The sequence below is a fragment of the Schistocerca cancellata genome, chromosome 2 (assembly GCF_023864275.1).
Source record: "Schistocerca cancellata isolate TAMUIC-IGC-003103 chromosome 2, iqSchCanc2.1, whole genome shotgun sequence".
Classification (NCBI taxonomy): Eukaryota; Metazoa; Arthropoda; class Insecta; order Orthoptera; family Acrididae; genus Schistocerca; species Schistocerca cancellata.
The window spans coordinates 691,734,769-691,749,703 of record NC_064627.1 but is presented as its reverse complement, the minus strand read 5'-3'; positions in this window follow the sequence as shown (position 1 = coordinate 691,749,703).

The window sequence follows — 14,935 nt, the reverse complement described above, 5'->3', positions numbered from 1 at the left end:
AACACAGCCCTGTTTTGACAATGAAGTGGTAAAATTAAGTGAAGTTATTCATGTCTAGAAAAAGCGCCTGAAGTATCAAAATGTGCAGATCACTAGACTTCATGCAAAACAACTACGGGACAAGGAAAGCGCCTATCATTTTGAGTACAGACGCAACAGAACCTGTATCAGAAGAATCAAGTGAAGAAGGACAAACAAAATTTGCAGACTGTAGGATCCTGATGTTTAAAAGATGATGCCCTTGACTTATGCTAGATAAGCATGCTATCTGCAAGATGGAAAGACGAAAATAAGCTGTTTGCGCTAAGTTTGTTATATTACAGCACTCAGGCATATAGGTTTGGTCAGAATGTTTTATGTTTTCCAATAGTGTGTACATTACAGAGGTATGTGGAAGGCATAAAAATAAAATGTGGGATAAGTGACAATATGTGCTACCCTTTAAAGCAGAAAGTACAACATTTCTCCGAGACTGATAAGCAAGCGCATATGTAATTCGATGAAAAGTCTCTAATGGCAAATTTAACATATGACAGCACTTCTGACAGTGTTATTGGCTTTGAGGACTTGGGATTTATTCTCACAGTATATTTCTCCCACTGAAAGCAAATGAAGCATCGATCCTTTTTGCACGTAAAGGTACATATCTGTGCTTCTGACATGTGAATTTATATGTTTATATTCCGTTGATATCAACGTGGTAAGCTGCATTTCTGTCCAACGTCACAAGTGTTTCTTCCCGAATGTGTTGTAACGTGCCACTGCATTCACGATTTTTACCCCTACTTGCGCTTATTTTAGAATCTTTTTTTTTTTTTTTAAAAAAACCTATGTCTTCCGATATTACACAAACCCTTGGAGGCAAAAAAAAAAAAAAAAATCGAATATTTTGTATATCACGTGCGGAAGGTATGCAAAACAAACATTACGCTTACGATGCACCTTATGTTCTCCTCTCTCGCCACTTGAGGCACTAGTGTTGCTCCAGCTGTCAAACAGTAACAACTTTTACAGCAGTGAGTGTCACGACTGTTATATTAGACTGTGTGAGCTGCGATTCGGAAAGTGTTTACGTACAGAAAAGTCTCGTCCCTCATTGGCCGAGAGTCATGATGTCATTTCTGGCCTAGCCAAGTCCGACTAAAGATACATCTCTAGTCAGTCACGTAGCTGAGCCGAGGCCAGGAGTGAACTAAGTGGGCATAGAACATATGTATTAACTATGGATTATAGTGTAGGGCTACAAAATGTGGAGCAGCACGATAGATGTCTCTATGGTCAAGCTACCGTAATCCTTTGCGAAAACAGGGTGTTCATTTCCACTGTTTAGCTCGGGAAATCGGGAGAAGATAATTCAAAACAGACACGTCACTATACAAGATGCTCGTTAAATTTCTTTACTAACCTACTTCACTGGAGACTCATTATAGTAAAATTTTTGATCATAGTTGCTCAGGAACCGTTGTTGAACGGTTAATAGTCTGTACAACAGCATTTAATTGAATGTTGGTAGCAAGCTCATTACTGAAAAAGAAAAGAGAGAGAGAGGCAGAAATGGAAATTATTGTGGGTGAACCTGTGCATAACGAGAAAAGCTCAATATGTTCACCGGAATTAGCTGCATGAGTAAAGTGCGAGGACACAAATAACTACGAAATCATTTGAGAATGGGTGACTAAACACATCAATTTGTCCTTTCAAAAGTCGTCCTCCAAATTCGAAAACAAGATACCCATTTAACAAATGTCATTTCCTAATTACATGTCATCATAATCGATGTTTTTAGAAGGCATGCAAACTCCTGCAGATGTGTCATTCATGATTTAAATAACGCTATAATGCTCAACATGACACGTTTCGAGAAATTATTCTCATTATAAAGTGCAAATATTTACAGTACATAGGCATTTTATGTGATATTTAAATGTGTGTTGTTCAGCCTCTTGTGTCCTGCAGCTGTTTATGGTTTACTGCAGCCATGGGCAGGTAACCTTTGGTGAGTCGCAGGCTGGATTCACAGACATATTTCAGCTTGCAGGCCGCATTGTCACACGATGTGACAGCAGTGATCCTAACACATAAAGTCAAAACTAATGGGTCTGCGACGTTAATGTTTACAGGGTAACGGACCGATATGAATGACACCCCTTTCCCTACAAGTCATCCCAACAAATTATGACTCGAAAATAGCATTGTTGAATGTAAGTTTATATTCACCCACTCTTCACGTTTTTATTCATTTACTCGTCTTTATCTATGACCTCTTGCAATAGCTGGCTTAAAACTTCCAGTGAAAAATTCTGTAACACAGTTAGTAAAGAAACTATGCTCATGACATGTTAATAAATAAATTTATGTGAAGATGAGATGGTAGTCATCTTGAAATGTCATCATGTACAAATAAATTCCTATAAAACTAACTGGTTGCAGCTAATTCATTATAAATTACCCACAATTTCAACAGCTTCAGTTTTCTAATATCTCCAAACACACACAAGAATTAGTTGCTAAAGATTATATGAGAAAGAACTGTAAACAAGTGAACAGAATGGCGATTTGTCAAACAGATGATAAATGTCCTGACAGGCTCAATAAATTTTGGTAATACTGAAAATATTTTGGATGGCATCAATACTGTTCTTCTATATTTCTAGTATTAACAATAACATAACACTCACCCTCAGATGGTCATTATATTGACGTACTGATAATAGTATTGAATGTGTCAGGGCCTCCTGACTTCCGTGTGAAATTTGTATCATTGTTAATAGTACACACAGATCGTATAATGTTTACACTGCACGAAAAGGCCGAAACTGCTCACACCAAAGACAGCAGAGGTTTTGCAGACCATACAGTCAATAATAAGACAGTAATTATGTGATGAGATAGCAGTGCCTGTAATTCATAAGTTCCAAGACATCTGTGATATGCAGGCTTCCAAATAAGATATTTGGAATCACACCTAAGCTCTTCAAGAGAACATAAGTATTATCATAGAAACTGAAACACAAAAACTCGACTATACAGCCAAAAGGAAATTCACCTGACTTGACAGCAGCTTGCCCAGTGCATAAGGTAGAACTTCATCATCCGTGACTGTGATAATACGCGAAACCACATCCTCAGATGTTTATATCTATTTTCGAGCCATACTTTGTCTCAGCATCTTGATCGTACTCCAAAATAAAACTTTTCAAGATCATGTGGTTGTACAGAAACCCATGTGAGACATGGCGACTTTGTCTCAGCGCAGTACGATGAACACACAGATTTTGCCATCAGCCATCAGGGAGGTTGAAAAGTTACACTTAATGATTGTATTTACAGTGGTTTACTGATTTAAAAAAATATTGAACAGCACATTAATGTGACCTCTGAGTTTGAATTTTCAACACAAGATTATTGACATCTGGATTTCGTCAACAATACTGATTCTTAAGGTATTTTCCAGATTGTCGTCTGTTAACCTCGTACGTGTGTTGCACTTGTTTCCATAAGAGAGAAAAAGTTGTTCACACTTATATGTGCTTCCAAAATGACAAATTTTCCTTGTTGCAAATGATCTCAGTTGCGGATATTTCTCTTCGGTAAAATAAGTTTTATAAAATTCGACCAGGCCTACTCCTTCAAATTTAGATTTTAAAGACAAGTCTTTCTGACGTTCAATAAGACCCATTTGAAAGTTTTCTACATCACATGTTGTGTGTTATTGGGTTCACAAATATAGCAAACGTGCCATCTGCATTCCTGAAATCAGAAAACTTTGCTGTAAATTACACTAATAACGATTTCAGCTCATCAGCATAAGTGACATGATCAACATTTTCAAGAGCTGACACTGTAGGAAAGTCTGAAGAGCTGCCAGGTGACTGTATAATTCGTGAATTAACTGCCCTGGAGTTTGTAGTTTAACTCATTTAAATGAGCTGTGATGTTAACCAGAAATGTTAAATCACAAATCCATTGGGGATCATACATTTCAGCCAAGGGGTTCGCTTTGATAGCTATGAAATCTGCTGTTTCTTGTGGAAGATCATAAAAACGTTTTAACATTTGGCCCCTTACTCGGCCATCTCAGTTCGATGAACTAAATCTTCATGTTCGGAGCACAGATCGTCCAAATACTGTTTGAATTGGCGGTGATTTAGTGCATGTGACTTAATGAAATTGACGCTCATGGTAACTATGTCAATGACATGTTTCATATTAATTAATTTAGCACACAAATTTTGTTGCTAAATAATGCATTGAGGAATTGTTAAACTCTCTTTGTCAATATTTAGTTCAGGAGATTTTTCCTTTAATATGCCAATAAAACCTTTTCATGAACCAACCATGGCAGGTGCTCCTTCTGAACAAACTCCACTGAGTTGTCTCCACTGCAGATTGAAGGTTTTGATGATTTTTTCAACTTCGTGGAAAACATTTCAGCAGTAGTGGTTCCTTTTAATGGTTCTAATGCTAATATTTCTTCTGTTATTTTGAAGTCGACGTCTACACCATGAACAAAAATAGCTAGTTGAGCTGTGTCTGACACACCAGTTTTCTCGTTCAAAGCAATGGAAAATGCTTCGAACGTGGCAGCACGGTCACACATACTTTTTTTAATGTCACCAGCCATCATCTCAGATAATCAAACCTCTCTTCGTCACGACAAACTTATTTGTTAAAACACTTTTTTTATGAGGACATAGTACACCTGCAATGTCGGAGAAGCATTAATGACTTGGTAGTGTTACTGTTCACTTTATATCTAACTTTAACCTAATCGTCACACTGTGCCCTCGGTTTGGCACGCATTTGCTGTTACTTGTCCAAACTGGAAATTAATAACTTCATTTTGTCTTTCCTCAGTTGCCCTGTAAGCTGCTGTTGAGCATTGTGTTTCGCAGAAAAGTGCCTTTTCATATTATTTTCTTTCACAACAGAAATGATTCACAGCACAATTTAGCAAACAGGTTTATTGTTACTCTTCGAGAAGAAGTAATCCTCAGTCCATTTCTTCTGGAATTGACGACATTCAGCACCTACTTTCCTCTATTTAACACCAGACCTTTTGTGAATAAACTCGATGCACAGACACTTGCACAAAATTGAGAAACAGCTAGCTCAGAACTTCAAGTGCAAACTGACAACTGAGAACTGGTTTGTTCAGCGGCACCAGCTGCCATTGTTGAAGTCGGCATGTTTCGTGGGCAGTCGGTAATTTTAGTAGCATTGTTGCCTACTACAAGCGTTTGCGCTCTATCAGTGTGTAGCACAGACATAGGCTGTAAATAATGTGCACATTTGACTGCTGTGCTGTAGCAGTGGTGAGAGGTAGCTCTGTACTGCGCTACACATGCATGGTGCTAATGAGGTATCAGCCGCTTCCACAACAACTGCCGACACATCAACATCCAGTCGCTGAGGCCAACTCTTGCCTGTGTGGCGTCCCCTGCCTTGTAAACACCAGCTATCCGCCACGACCTGAGACGTGTCACCAGGCTGCATTCTGTCTGGCCAAGTCTTTAAGCAGGACTTTCACTGGTCTGCATCATCAGCTGCAGACCTGTGCTAAGCCTAGCCGAGCACTGGCAGGAATACCCTAAAATGCGTCCCAGGTGGAGTACAGTATGAGTACCTTGTCCTCTCTGGCGGATATCGTCTGCAGGCTGGATTGAAATCAATCGCATGGCGGATCCAGCCCATGGGCTGCTGGTCGCCCAACTGTGATACACTGCAATCAGACAGATTTATTTTTTCTGATTATCAGTAACACCACAGAAAATACTTATGTAAATATTTGTACCTGTGAAACATGTCGCACTAAGCATGACAAAATATGTAACTGGTCCCATGTTTCCCTTTTTAAACCATGAATATGAAAAAGCACTGGCCACACCCATCTACAAGAAGGTTAGTAGAAGTGATCCACAAAATGACCGCCCAATATTCTTGACATCGATCTGTTGTAGAATCTTAGAACATATTCTGAGCTCAAACATTATGAGGTATATTGAACAGAATGGCCTCCTCAATGCCAGCGAGCATGGATTCCATAAACATCGATCACGTGGAATTCAACTCCTGCTTTTCTCACAAGATGTACTGAAAGTTTTGTATGAAGACAATCAGGTAGATGCAGTATGTATTGATTTCCCAAAATCATTTGACTCAGTACCACATATACACCTATTGCCAAAAATATGATTACATGGGGTATCAAGCGAAATTTGTGACCAGCTTGAGAACATTTTGGTAGGGACGACACAGCATGGTACGTTGGATGGAGAGTCATCACCAGATGTAGAAGTAGCTTGGAACCCTTGCTGTTCATGTTGTATACAGAGGGTATAAAAATATGTATCCACTGTTTAAAAGTCCATAACTGGCAAAATAATTGATGGAGTTGTCTCATCGTTGGTAGTGTAATAGTTTGTAGTTCCGGCTATCGCCACACAAGTATTGTATTGCGTTGTTTTGTTTTGTCAGATGACAGTCGCCATATAGTCAGTGTTTTGTTCTTAGTTGCACCTAGTTACTCGAGTAAACATGGCTGTCGCAAGGCTTACATTCTATGAAAAGAAGTCAGTTTTGAAGTAGTATTTTAAGTACGAAAACATTAATGAGGTTCAACGGCAATGGCTAAATGAGTATCAAACAGAGCCACCGACACGATTAACGATTCGTCGCATTCGAGACAAATTTGAAGCCGAAAGCTATGTTAAAGATGTACACAAACAACGATCTGGTCGACCTGTAACAGTAACAAGTCCAGCCTACTCCCGTCGTATGTTAAACAAATCACTCGCTCACCACAGAAGTCTGTGAGACAGTGTGCCCATGAAACTGGAGTGAGTCGCTCAAGTGTTCAGCGAATTTTGAAAACAGCAAAGTGGAAGTGCTACTCCCACGATTGCTACACGCAATGAACGAGGACGACCCAGATCGTAGAATGGAGTACTGCGAGTGGTTTATTAACATGGTGCGCAACGATGAAGTGTTTGCAGAGATGATTATGTGGTCCGATAAGGCACAGTTCAAACTCAATGGTACAGTAAATCGCCACAATTCCATCAACTGGGCCGCCGAAAATCCGAACGTCCATGTAGACAAAGCCATGAATTTTCCAGGAGTAAATGTGTGGTGTGGGTTGTCTTACCGGTGCTTGATTGGGCCATTCTTCTTTGATGGCACAGTTACAGGTGAGGTGTACCTTCAGAAGCTTCAGACATCCATTTTACCAGCCATCCGAGACTTGTATGGAGACGGAAGAGTTTACTTTCAACAAGATGGTGCCACAGACAACTACCAAAATCGTGTTAGGACGTATCTCGACGAAAATCAGCCTGGAAGATGGATAGGCCGTAGAGGTGCTGTGGAGTATCCACCACTCTCCCCAGACCTAACTCCTCTGGACTTTTACCTGTGGGGAACACTAAAGGACGTCGTTTAACGATAAAAGCCACGAACATTGGATGAACTTCCAGAATCCATCGTACAATCATGTGCAAATATCCAACTGAATACGTTGCAGTCAGTAGTTCGTGCTGCAGTTCGGCGGCATCGTTTGTGTGTGGATGGTAATGGTGACCATTCCTAACACCTACAGTGATATCTTTAAGTTGGACTTTAAGCTACTCTTTCACCAAAAATGAGACAACTCCGTCAATCATTTTGCAAGATATGGACTTTTAAACAGTGGATACATTTCTTTGGGCCCCTCTGTATTAATGACTTTGCAGACAATGTTAGCAGTAGCCTCTGGCGTTTTGGAAATGATGTCGTTATTTATAATGAAGTACTGTCTGAAAGAAGATGCATAAACATTCAGTAAGATTTTGATAAGGTTTAAAAGTGGTGTGACGATTAACAACTAGCTTGAGATGCTCAGAAATGTAAAACTGTGAACATCACAAAACGAAAAAACGTAGTGTCATATTATTGTAAAGTCAACGAATCACTGTTGGAACTGGCCAGCTCATACAAATGCCTGGGTGTAACACTTTGTGGGGATATGAAATGGAATTATCACACATGCTCAGTTGTGGTTAAAGCATGTGGTATAGTTTGGTTTATTGGTAGAATACTGGAGAAGTGCAAGCAGTCTACAAAGGCGACTGCTTACAAATCACTTGTGCTATCAGTTCTAGAATATTGTTCAAATGTGTGGGACCCATACCACATAGGACTAACAGGGGACATTGAACATGTACACAGAAGGGCAGCAAAAATGGTCACAGGCTGTTTGATCCATAGGAGAATGTTACAGATATACTGAAGTAACTGAACTGGCAGACTCTTGAGCTATCCTGAGAAAGTCTATTACCAAAGTTTCAAGAAATGGACTTAAATTATGGCCATTGGAATGTACTACAACTCCCTATGTATCACTCACGTAGGGGTCGTGAGAATAAGATCACAATAAGCACTGCATACACAGAAACGTTCAAACAATCATTCCTCCCACACTCTGTACGTGCATGGAATGGAAAGAATCTCTCGTGATGAGTACTGTGGTACATACTCTCTGCCATGCACCTGAAGGTGGTTTGCAGAGTATAGAGGTAAATGTAGACGTAAAATATCATTTCCGCTTAAATCCTTTCACGGTTAGGTTAAGCTTTTTACCAACAGACGAAAGCCATTCTGGCTTGCAGTACAGAACTTGAATCCTACAGCGTACCATTTGACTACTATTACACAAACATGTGAACCAAAATATAAATCACTTAAAGGGAAACTTATGACAGTTGGATTGGGTAATTCAGAGCACAAATAAATACATTTATTTAAGTTATGTAACCTAGTCTTTACTTGCTACGCTTGACGGTCTACGACTCATAGTCCACTTAATTTCTTCTTACATCATGTGCAGCACTTCAAACGCAACTGACTGCTGCACCTATTTCTTTGCAACATTCTAATCGCCTATTGTGGTTCCTGTAATAGGCGTGCTTTGTGTAGTTAAAAACGTCGTATTTTTCATACTTTACAACGATCATTGCGTTCGTAGTCACACACTAAACATACTTCGACGTCATTTTATAGGCCAAAGGCACTACAGCAAGCGAAGTGACAGGCATACAATAACGAACTGGAGGCCTTTTAAGACCGCTATATCATTAACTGACAATTATAACAACCCGTAAAAAAAAGTGACGTGTTAGTGGCAAATCTTCAGTACACCTTTGTTCTGAATTGGCTTTTCGACTTCCCGAGCTGAATAGCAGAAATGGGCACCCTAGTCTCGCAAAGAGACCGTAAGGATATGTATCGGATTGTTTGGTAGTCGAGCGTCCCCATTTCTGTTAGCCCTAGACGCCTGCACAAACTGCATTGAGCGACTACAGCGCCGTCGTGTTGTGAGTTGTTTAGAAAAAGTTCACTGTATATAAGTTCTAAGAGATTTCGCTTGGTTTTACACAGAAACAAAACCGAGGTTTTGCCTTGGATGTTTTAGAGGCAACAAGGGCAAAAAAGCTGAGAATAAGCTGTGGGCAAAGAACTGGCTAATGCAATGAAAGAAATTCACCCATATTCTGTTACTTAAGCAGCCATGATCTGATGATTTTGGCAATCAAAAAAGAACGGGTGAATCATGCATTTTGGAGTTACTGTACATCATCAAACCATCTTTAACGAATACAAATACAGTCATGAGAGAAGCTGCAAAGTGCAAGGAGATGTTGTTAGCTACTTTACGATTTCTAATGACTAGCAGAGTCGAGAGGACCTCAAATTCAGTGCTGTTGTATCCCAGCAACTATTAACTAAATTGATTCCTGAAACCTGCAATGTGATTTATACTTGACTGAGGAAATACATCATGCTAAAGCAAAATAAATGAAAAAGACAGTCATGTAAACATTATTAATTTATGTATGCATGTAGCATAAAGGGTGACCTGTAAGTTTAAGAAACTGATTTAGAATTCGAACAAGAAAGGCTACATTTAGCGGTGGAGCACATCATCTAATAAATACAACAGATACATAATAAATGAAGCACTTCAGAACTGTTAGACTTGCAAAAAAAAAAAAAAAATCCTACACTTAGCTCTTCATCACAGAGGGCTTGGATGTAGGCTGGACTTTTTTAATACTTATGAAAATGAAGCAAGAACATTTTAGGAAGTGACATCAATTGAGTACCGAAATATCTGTTTTTAATTTCATAAGTATCGGAAACAAAACCTAATACAAGAAATACAGAATTTCGATGAACTTTTTTCCTCTCTAAGCGCCACATGAAACCATTATAGCGCTTCATTTCTTGCATCTATGTTACTACACTCCTTGCATGATGTGTACCAGAAGCATCTCGAGTCTGCCTTTTAAAGTTTCATCTGCCTTGCACCCTGCTATGTACATAAGAATGGCATTTAATCCCATTCACAGTAACAAAAGACGAACTTTTGTTGGGAGTTTGGCACGACAATGCTATACACGGTACAATTTGTTGGATGGAGTGGTGTGGAGGTCGGCTGTCAGGTGGTCCTACATGCGCAATATCGTGACAAGGAATGTTCATTGGTCAGTCAGTCACAATCCCAACATGCATTCAATTTGGCTTTCATTCGTTTGGTCCATGTGTAGGCCCTTTAAAATTTTACTGGCACATTTATGTTTGATATATCTCAGAGGGTACCACCCGATAAAAAAGACCAACACTATATGCAAAAACTTAGCTTTTCTTGTAGCTATACTGTATGTATGTTAATTTAAACCATGAATATTTGCAATGTGTGCATTCGCTCTCCTTACCAGTGATGATGCTATTGGCTGACTGCGTCCATATCCTATGCTCTGAATATATGCTGTCATTGGCTAGTGAGATCACATTATGTGAGCTATGATTGGCTGACAAAAGCGCATCCCAATCTCCATTTCACTGCTTCGGAAGCTACCTTGCCGTGTTTGATGGAATTCGTATTTATACTTTTGTAATATGAAAATATGCAGAGTACATGTTGTCACATATCAAAGATCTTTCCAAAAATAACCTTTTTTTCTGGATCTGGTTCCCCAAAGGTCTGGGAAGTTATATTTCAGTGCATTAAACCTTTACCACTCAAAGGGTTGATAAGCTTTACAGCTCTAAGGGAAAGTGTATTGTCACTTAACACAGAAAAAAATGTACTTTCACCGAATATGTAGTGAATTTTCACCCAGGAAAAAATGCTATAGAGATTCAGAAGCACCGCAATAATTTAAATAAAAAAAGAGGAAGGCTTAAAGTTAGATAAGGTATGGCAGCCAACTTTGCACCAACGATGTGACCGTCAGTTACTTTCAATTGAGAATAATGATGTTAGTCAGAGACAGATTTATAATCAGCCTCATGTGATGTATAGTGGCGCCCTCTATGAGCTATATATAAATGGGACCTCCACGGCCTGGCAGTTCTCCCTCCAACTTAACTACCATTGCTCCGCCAGTTTTGTTTCCCTCGACCTCCAAAATGCCTATGAGTGTGTATGGTATCTCAGTCTCCTCTTTAAACTCCAAACCTACGCCCTGCCTATCAATTTTGCCTGTCTGGTCGCTTCCCTCCTCTCGCACCATCCTTCCTATGACACCCTCCACAACACCAACTCCCGTCTCTTTTATCCCGCTGCTGGCATCCCCCAGAGCTCCGTCTTCTCCACTCTCCTTTATCTCTTGTACACGGCTGATACGCCGAAGCCACCGCCACCTGTCCACCTTCTCCAATATGCTAATGACACCGCCTTTCTGGCTCTCTATCCTACCCTTCAAGGTTCCCAATGTACCCTCCAAACCCACCTTGACCAGTTCACCACTTGGTGTAACCATTGGTTCATTCGTTTCAACCCCTCCAAAACCCAAGCAAACTCATAGACCACACCAACCACTCCTTCCGTTTCCATAATTTCTACCTCACCCTTTATGGTCGTCCCATCCAGCTCACCGGCACCCTGAAATACCTTGAAATACCTTGTCTCACTCTCAACCATCACCTCACCTGGACCCCTCACCTCCTGACCATCCAGCAGAAGGGCCATTCCTGCCTCTGTCTCCTAAAACTCCTCTCTGGCCGGACATGGGGATTGCATCCTTCCACCATCCTCCACACCTACAAATCTCTCATCCATCCTATCCTCTGTTATGCCAGCATTGACTGGATCTCCGCACCCATCCGCTTTTACAAGGCCCTCCAAATCCTCGAACGCCATGCGATCCGCCTTGCCTTCCGTATCCACCTTCCTTCCCCCTCATGGCTCCTGTATGGCCTCATCCCCTTCCCCCACCTCTTCCTATTCCTCCAACATCTCCGCATCCTTTATACTGTCTGTAGGCTTGATTCCCCCATCCCCTGGTTTCCTCCTTCCTCTCCATCCCTGACCCACTGCCGCGCTTCTATCGCTTCCTCCCTCTCTCCACCTCCACACCCTCCATCTCCTTCATCAGGGCAATTTCGAGCACCTCCCCCTCCCAGATGTTGAACTTTGCCATAACATATACCCTTCCCTCCAACTGTAACCGGGCCTTGTTGCCCCCTCCCCAGGGCCCACCTTTTCCTCTCCCCTCCTTCTCCCAGAGCGGATTTTCCTCTTCCCCCCCTCCGAGTCCCTGCACCCCATTCTCACCTCTTTCCCTCCCATGTCCTTCCCTCCCCGGCCGTCTTCGGCGCGCCCCACACCTGTCTCCCCCCCTCTTCCCCTCCATCCCCTCTTTCCTTCTCCCTCATCTCCTTGTGCCCGGCAGATCCTCCATTTTGCTCTTCGTCATCAGTGTGCTATGTCAGTGTTGTGTTTGGTGCTGTTCTCCTGTGCGTCGAGAGGTGTGATTTGAATTGTGTGCTGGACTTGTACATAGTGTTAATGTCAGTGATTGTTATGTGGTGCTACACTGTCTGTCGATACATTTATGCTCCGGTCATACTTCGCCATGTGTTCTTTTAGTTATTCCAGTGTGTGGTTTTTTGTGTGCACTACTTTTTTAGGGTTTTTATCTCCATTTTACAGTCGCCCCTTTTCTCTATTGTCTTCCGTAATGTTCCCCCTTTTTTATATCTATGTACACCATATTTTCTCGTTTATCTTATTTTTAAATGTCTTCTATTGCATGTTCTATGCCTTTCGGCTGAAGAGCAGTGCATATACTGCTCCCTGCCCGCCCCAATGCGGAATTGAAATACAATAAAGCAAGAAAAAAAAGAAAAAAAGGCCTGGCAGTCAGTCATTGACTCACCTCAGGAAATGTTGTCTGTAGGTGGTAACGAAACGTCAGGAAGAAGTAGTTCCACAGATCGACCACGGCCTCTCAGCCAGGAAGTTTTAACTACTGACACTTTTCTTTAGATAACTGAGATTTTTGACATACGAAGATGAGTGGGCATTTGTTGATAATTATTACCATTATTTATGACTCCACAATGAAATAACCTTTACAACTGTGAGTGCATCTCACAAGCATCTTGTGATTACTGGGTGTATACACAACAAGAAAAAAATTCCCGGTTTTTCACAGTTTAAAAACACGCTTTCTCCCTTGTAAAAATACGCTATATATGTTGGGCGAAAGTACATTTTTTCTGTATTAAGTGACAATAAACTTTCCCACAGTGCTGTAAAACTTATCAATCCTTTGAATGGTGAAGGGTTTCATGTATCGGCGTAGACCTTCTCAGCAATTAAGGAATAGAAATCTAGCAAAAAAAAAAAAAAAAACGCGATTTGGAAAGATCTTTGGTGCACGGTGACATGTACCACACATATTTTCATATTACGAAAGTTCAAACACATATTTTACCAGATGCAGCACATTAATTTCCGAAGCTTTGAAATTGTGATTGTAATGAGCTTTTGTCAGCCAATCACAGCTGATGCCACATGATCTCACCAGCCAGTGACAGCAGCTATTCAGCGCATAGGATGCATGATGTGGTCAACCAGTAGCAACGTCACTGTTAAGCAGCACAAACACAGAAACAGGAAAAGTTAATGGTTAAATTAATACACATATAGTATAGATACTTGAAAAGCTAATCTTTCACTTATAATATTGGTCTTTTTGCGTATGTTACCCTTTAAGAAATATCCATCTCAAATGTACCTCTAAAATTTTAAGTAACAACGTAAATATCTGCTCTTCTGGGCCTAAAATTTTTCTAATTAGCTGGTCCTCAAAGTGTTAAGTTTTGAGTGAGAGTCAAACGTTCTGTGATTTCAGAAATTCGTTCCGTTTATTTCACATGTGACATAATGCATCATGCGTAAAAAGAAATTTACTTTGAAATTAACGCTTTTCAAACCAACATTCACAATATTTCCCGCGACCTTTGAGTTTGCTGTCACAGTGGCACCGAAATCGGTGGATTCCGCCAACGACCGACATCAGCCGAAGACGGTCGATCTTTCCAAACCAATGCAACATTAGTGAGCGGTCACACTATGTAGCTCATCACCTGAACGTACAGATTTCGGGTGACAATCTTTGAAATTCAAATCAGTATGTCTTTTCGGTCATAATGGCCGACACGACACGAAACATTAGTTCTGAGAAACCGATAAATTAAGTCAAAGCAAATGTTCGTAACATCCTGAGGATGAAAAATTTCGAAATCGGGATATCGTTCGGAATCTGTGGACTGAAATCGCTGGTTTGTTAGAAACTATAAGTGGGCAAAATCTTTGTCAGAAGCTTTAGATGTAGATGATAGCCTCTAAAAATAATTTGTTCAAGTGACAAGGATGGCGTATCTTATGGCTAAAATTACTGTAGTGTATCTTTTTGAGTTGTGGTAAGTGGACATTAGCTCTCTACAAATAGTATTACTGCTTACTGGCGTTTTAATACGAGTAGGCCAGTGACTTTGTTGCATGAAGTGGTTCTGCACAAGTTCAAATAAATTCAGCAAACCAGAATTCAATTAGGTCTCCTTGTGGAGTTGGTTCGTTGGTTGGTTGGTTTGGGAGAGGGAACCA